The sequence below is a fragment of the Phaethon lepturus genome, unplaced genomic scaffold (assembly GCF_000687285.1).
Source record: "Phaethon lepturus isolate BGI_N335 unplaced genomic scaffold, ASM68728v1 scaffold46220, whole genome shotgun sequence".
NCBI classification, from domain to species: domain Eukaryota; kingdom Metazoa; phylum Chordata; class Aves; order Phaethontiformes; family Phaethontidae; genus Phaethon; species Phaethon lepturus.
In genome coordinates, this window is record NW_010512058.1 from 23086 (window position 1) to 30763 (window position 7678).

Genomic DNA, 7678 nt, shown 5'->3' on the forward strand with positions numbered 1-7678 from the left:
TGATTGCAAAACAATCAATACAGTCTTGGTGGGTTGTACATGGTTTCAAACTCAGAGCCTTCCAGACTCTCATTCTGAGCTGTAGGAAATGGTTAGCCCTTTTTTTGATGACTGTTTAAACCATATTTTTGTATGAATAAAAATGTTATTGTTATTTTTAGAGGCAAAGAAATAGCCATCGCTGTCTTAAATTCGAATTTGACAAATGCACATTTAAAAACAAAACTCTGCTTCGATGACTTGCTCTCTCAGTTTGCATAGCAAACTTTTTTGTATCTTAAGAAAAAAAATCACCGATGTCTATTTGAACAGGACCTTTTCTTTGAAGACATTGCCTAAATGTAAAGCAAAAGGCTTGCAAGCCATTTGATGCTAAAAGCATTTATAAACCTTAGTTTTTATAGTTGCCCTGACATAATGATTTATTTTTTGCACATAGGCAAAAGGAAAGCAAGTCAGAGCTTAGATGTAATAACAGATGATAATAATGTATCTTGCTTTGCTTGAATCAAAATTCTAAATCTCAGATTTGCTTTTTCTGACAATTAAAATAAACAGGTAAAGAACCAAAACCTCTGACGTTATTTTATTATGTCAGAATAGTTAATAAGTGAGAGCTTTTAACTTCTTTTGAACCTTATTAGAGTTTTGTCATTGGCTTCAGTGGAAACAGGATCAGGACTGCAATGCAGATACCAACAAATGGTGCTTGTCCATAGAAGTGATCAGGTATTCATGATCTGCATAATTTACTGTATGCAAATTATAGTTGCCATGAATCCACTGGGAAAAGTAAACTTTAGCTAAAGATAACAAAGTATTTTATCTTTATAAAAGTGTTTTTAAGAATAAAAGAGAATTTTAAATATCGGTTTTAAAGGATATAAAGGAAAGAAGTGTATATAGGAAACTATTGCGTGGCATTTTATTAAGTTTGCTTATATATAACATCTTCTAAAAGAAGTCATAAATTTGGAAGGGATTTTTGTTTCCTGTCTTTTTTTCTATCAAAATGGTAGTGGAAGAAATTTTAAAATATCTGTAAAAACTCATTTCTATTGTTTTGCTTAAAGTTGTTTCAAAATTGTTGTTTACATGTGTGTTGAAAACTAGAATCAGAATAAAGTCAATCTGGTGACCAGTCTTTGTCAACATTAATAGATTGTGCATTTTTGCACATATGTTTATGTTAATTTGCCTGTAACTTTGTGTTATAAGATGAAGTAAAATCTTTCATGAGATATTAGAAATGAAAAAGCTTTAACTTAAGTTGATTTCTGGTACTTAAATCCTTTTTAAGAGTGCTGTATTTTTTCCAGGGGGGTTGTTTGGGTTTTGTTGTTGTGTTGTGTTTGTGTGTGTTTGGTTCGTGGGGGTTGTGTTGTGTTTTTTTTTTTAATTCTATGCTGTTGCATGGTTATACTTGTCTTCTCCAGGTAAGAAATTGGAAAGTATTTCTTTCAAGCTAGTAATCCAGGCTTGGGGCATTTTGCTTTGTTTTTCAGGTTAGTAAACAGAATGCATTGACTAGAATGTTCCCAGACCAAGTGTCACAGAAATCAGTTCTCTGAAATACTCTCCAACTTCTGACAACCAATATGTGCCTACCACCTCCGCTCCCAAAAGCAAATGTCCTCTTGTTACTAGCCCTGGCTGTATTCCACTCCAAGCATGGCAAGATCAGGTAGAAAATACAAAGGTTCTCAAACACGGAATGTCTGAAACTGTATGGAGCATCCCTCTTCCTGCCATGACCCCAGGGTACTTGGAACCTGTCTTCTCTCTTGAAGACTGGAGTGGATCCTTTGAATCTTAGTATCAGAATGTGTGAAGCAAGCCCTTAAGGGAGGCGGCACTGGCACATTCTTGCCTATAAAGTGGTGGAGCCATCTCAGCTAGTTTTAGCTTTACAAGCAGCGACCTTTTCAAACTGATAGTCACTTGGAGAAGACAAGCAACTGGTATTGTCCTGGTTAAGGTGGCAACCTGAATGAAATCTAGGGGAATTCCCAAAATCTGCAAAAAGAAAAGCTGTATTAACTCATGAGCCTCTAAAGTTGTCACTGCTGATTCTTGTCTATGCAACAAGATAAATTTGGTCTGGGTTACTGGTCTTGAAATGAGGTGGTTGCACCAAGTATTTGTGGTGAGAGAAGTTATTAATTATCAGGGACCTTGAAAATTAGTATAAATATATGTTAAAAGTACTTTCAGGGGCTCAGGTTCTCTGCAAAAATGGAAATAATCACAACAGACATACAGTACAGATAATGTGAAAGAAAGAGCAAAGCCAGTGCTTCCTTAGCAGAGAGCCAGAGCCTCACAAAACACTACTGAAGGGTAAGAATCCAAGTTCACTGTGGGAAAAAGTCTGGATCTTGGGCAGACCTGAGACTCTCTTGTTATACTAAGTTGAGCCTACCTTAACGTTCTGCTATACCTGGACATTGCGATGGAGAGGTAACTGTCTTGTCTCCCTGTTACCAGTAGCTTTATTATATACACGCTTAACAGACTAGAGATTGAGTTAGGCTTTTGGAGATCCTCGGTATGCTCAAAGATTAACTGATACTTACTGTTACAAATTAAATATAGTAAGCTAAATGTTAAGACAAAATACTGATAAGACTTGGTACACTGTTTTTATAATATCATGAGGAAATAAGTAATTTCAAAATGAATCGATGAAATTCTAAGCACTAATAAGGCAATAATTAAAGCATCTTACATTTCAAATATTAGCTTGAAGAACTTAAATAATGCACATTTATGGCTTAGTGAGCATCCTTATTTATATGGAATATTAGTTACTAGGAATTAGTTTTATATCATTGAGATTCCTGTAATAGAACATAGCTAATGTTCCTCATCTGATTAATTTTCTGCAGAGAAGTCTTGTTGATAGCTTCTGAGGATTTAGGAAATGGTCTTGACTTAGTGAAGATAGAATCTGTATTGTAATCAACTGGAAGGGCAACATAAACTGAGAATTACATAACTGATCAGTGTGACTCATGCTGTGAAATATAAGTTAAGGTAAACAGAATGAAGAAAATGTTGAATATATAAAACGAATATATAAAGTAACCACAGCTGGAACATCCTCTATCCAGATTAAAGTACTCAAATTTACCATATCTTTCAAAATAGAAGACATAAGGAATGAGATGAGGGAGAAAAATAATAAATAATGTAAACTTTTATATTAAGTAGAACAGGCAAGAACTACCATTTATTTAAGTCATGCACAACATGAATGGGGAACAAGCAGTTTCTCTGCTGATTCACATTAAATTTTTCTGTCTTTGCACTAGAAAGATAAATGGAAAAAAAAAATCAAACTAAAAACATCAGAATTTGGAGAAATGAAGTGGAGGAGAAGGCCATACTTAATTTAGCAGAGAACAAATATAATGAAGAAAATCATTATGATGAAAGATGTTGCTGAAGATTATCTGCAACAACTTGAATAGAAAAGGAGTGGCTATTTACAAGTAGACAGAGACAGACAGTGTAGCTTTAAGATGTCCAGGCTACATTGGGAATATTTACTGGCACTCTATTGAGACCTTTATTCTAAACATGAAGTTTTGTGTGGCCTGATTTAAGTTACTGTTTTATATAACATTATATATATTTATAATTACAAATATATATTTACAAATGATTTGGTGGAGAATTCAGATTCTTCGTTAGAAAACATTATCTGGTCTAATATAACTTGCATTCAACCATGTGAAAAAGGTCGTGCTACATAGAGAATTCTGTAGTGTATTGCTGGAAAGTACATGTTTTCAGAAGTGGTTATAATACAAAGGAAAAAAAAACAGCAAGTAGGACTGCAAAATTGAAGAATACTTGATAGGGACTTCAATGGAGGCATTAGGTTTAACAGAGGAGTAAAACAAAATATCCTCCATATTCTGAGTATCTTTGCTAAAATGGCACCTTTTCTAGCATGCATTTCATTTCCATCTCATTCTGTGACTTAGTTTCTTTTTTGTGTGTCTTTACTAAGTATCAGCTTGAATGATCACATTACTTACTCAATAATGCAAATACTACAGTTCTAATATTTGTCTCAACAAGTAAAACCTTTATTTTTCCTAAAATATTATAGAAATGCACGTTGAAGTCCTGATCTCTCTGCTGAAGAGTGTGATCTGGAAACGGCATTCAGTGGTGTATTCTTTGGATTAAAAAAAACCAAAACCACACCCAAAACACAACAACAACAACAACAAAACCAAACCAGAATTACTGTTCTGTGCACAGATTATAAAGCTTCCACTGAAGCTATGATTGTTACGTAGATAATGGGATTTGAACTTCTTAACAATTATTTCTGTGCTATCCAAAATAATTTAATGAAAATATGCATAATTCATATTTATCTATGAAAATTAATATGAAATGCAATGATGCTACTGTATACTTGGTCTCTGCAATTACGATTATGTAATAGTAACTTAAGAATTTAAGTGTATAAGCTGGCCTTTATGTGAGCGCTTAAAAGCATATTTAGTCCTCATTTAACTTGCTCTGAATTAACAGGACTTCAGCACTTTCTTGATAATCATTATATGCTTAAATATTCTCAGTAATGTGTCCTGCAACTGAGCTGGTTTTATGAAACTATTTTATGAGCGTGTTCTTTTTGTGGGCTCTGAGAAATGACAGTGCCTACTAATGCATTACGGTGACTTACAAGCTTGCCTCTGGTGACAGAGGAAGTGTTTTTGCTGGGTACCTCATCTGAAGTGCCAGCCCTCACAGGCACAGCGCCAGCCTTGGTCAGTAACTTGCCAGACTGTGTAAACACATTGATTGCTTCTGTTCGGTGGAGGAAACCACATCACTTTTCAGACATTAATTAAGATAGATTAAATAATAAACTGGAGAATATGTAGACCCAATAATGTCTCTTCTTGTGGTACAGCATTATAATTAGTATTCAATAATTGAGGCTTTTGCCTCATTAGAAGAATGTGCTCTTCCAGGAAAAAGGTGAATGAGAAAGCTAGTTTTTTCTCTCCCTGTACTAGCTCTGCTGTGAACAGCTACTAGAAATAACCAAAGAGCCAAGGGCTTAGTCAAATGCTTTTATCCATTTCGTGTTTGTCGTATTTCACTTGAATGGTTGGCATTTAGAGAGGAATTAACTGTCCTTTCTATTACAGATGTAATTACATTAGTACCTCTGTTTGATTAGTAGTGCCCTTACCTGATTTTTCTGATGGTCCCTATTTACTGTGCTTTGGCTCACATTTCAGGGCAACTGCCGATTGCAGGGACCGGACTCTTTTCAGATGGAATGGAACTGGTAGTTGTGCTTCAGGAATGCGCCAAGTGTACTCCAGCAGGTGATAGGTTTAGCCTGAAGCAAAACTGTCTGAAATGCACATAGCATGGCGATTAAGTACTTGGCACCAATCTGCTTATGTTGGTCTGTTTTACCTATAGATGTAGCATGTGATAGATGTGGTTTATATCAGTATCCTTGCAATATAGCAGTTGCAAATTTTTTTGGTTTTACCAATATATTGTGCTAGTCAAGTCTGAGTACTCTTGGTATACTATGCATGTGTTCAGACTGGCAAAGCAGCCCCGGAATGGCAATAACATAAACAGCCATACCAGCACAGTTGTGCTTTCAGAAGCATAACTTATTTTGCCTGTGTTGAGGAAAATAAAGGTACTGACATGGTTTTCCTCATGTAAGTGCAACTACACCTGGATTTTTGGCAGCCAAAGATTACACAGCTGATTCATGTCTGCATGCCACCAGCAGTATATATAGTAGACCAAGCTAAGGAATTGGAGCAACAGTTTCTTAGCTGTTGTTCCTATGGAATAACAAAGTACGCTTTGTTCTCACAGGTTGGAATTTAAAACATCATGATGTATAATGACTCAGAAGAAAAACTGCCACTCAACGGAAGTCAGTGGCTGGGGAAGTTTAGGAGAAGCCAGAATGTTGACAGTAGTAGTTGTCCATGGAGTACTACTATAGCTATTGAAAAGTAACTAAAATTGACCTGCAGGGCTAGTTTAGCAACTGAACGCTGGCTCAGGATTTGGTTTTCTTCTATGCTTAATATTTATGCTTTTATGCTTAAAGTTAGTATTTATCTGCTATTTGTAAAGATAATCTATTCCAGAAAAGTGCTCTGAACAATATGGATGAAAGGGCCTATAGAAAGCTAAGTATGCAGACTGATATTCTGTCCCACATGGATGTCGTTTCATTTTTGTCTCTAATATTCCTATAGATAAATTGAATGTATTTAAGAAAGCAGGATTTTTCAGCCCTAGGAACAGTTTTGTTCTATGTATCTAGAGCAAGGGCAGCCTCGGTCACTGCACAATAGCACCAGCCCGGGTCCAGTTGGACCAAGTGCAGAGAATGTTTTTTGTGAGTGACGTGCAGTCCAGATTCTAATGTGAAGGTCACGTAGTTACTTAAAAATAGGCATCTTTTTTCACCCAAATTTGGAATATCTTTTTTAACACAAACAAAAACAACAAATAAAACAAAAAACATAAAAGATTAATTAAACCAAATTGATCAAAGGCAGATTATTGAATGTGGAGCTAAGTGCTCTCCTGCCAGTTAGAATTGCATGGAACAGTGTGCATATTCCAAGATAGATGAGAGGGAAAGATTCTATTGCACATGTCCCATATTTAAACTGCAGCTGCATCCACCTTGTAAATTTTCCACCAAAGTGGTAGTGGATTTGAATGTTAGAGTGACTTGGCAAGGTCACTCAGAGTATATAGCAGACAGGAATTCAGATCTCCAGTGTTGTGCCCAGATGCATTTATTACAAGAACATTCCATGTATAAAATATTTGAATATAATGATAGAGTAATTTTGTTGGGAAGAAAATCTAGAACAGAAAATTAGTTGTGAGCCATAACAGTTTGCCCTCTTAGTAATCATATCCTACTTTAAGTAATATTGTCGTTAGAAAAATGCCAGCAATCTGAAACTTTAGAGGAGTAACCAATTGACTGAAGTTTTTCCAACATAAAAATCAGAAGTTAGATGTGCTTCTGTAGACAACACAGTTTACTTTGCCTTAAATCTGTGGATGCCAAGTGCAGGATTAGTAATTCCCAGGTACCATTGAGCCAAAGGATGTGTCTACTTAGATATCTTCCATAGCAATCAGCCACCTCTTTTGACATTAGAGGCCTTATCTGAGCTTGCTCATGAGGTCCCTTTGGTGTCTTTCCATGGCTGTCAGGAGATGACTGACAGAGGTTAGGTTGGGGAAGGCAGATTTCAGCAGAACGAGAGACACAAAAATACACAATGCAAGCAGATAGTAGTTTGCTCTCCCACCTCTAATTCTGCCTTAGTTGATGTTCAATGGCAGTGCCCATTTTGCTGTATGACACCTGCTGTCTCAATTTAAAACTTTAGTGGATTTGTTGTTCTCTGGCAAATGAGACAATTTATCTCAAAACTTGGAGAAAATCCCAACCCTACTGATGTTGCATTCTTTAAGCATATAACTTGGGTATCTACATGAGTAGATCTGAATTCTCTTCATGTAGTCCATGGGGCGGCTTACCTGCTTCTCTGAACACTTAAGAACCTCCTTCTCCATTTTATGAGCAAGCTAAATTACATACCTGAAGTTAGATGTCATGAACCTTCTGAGGATG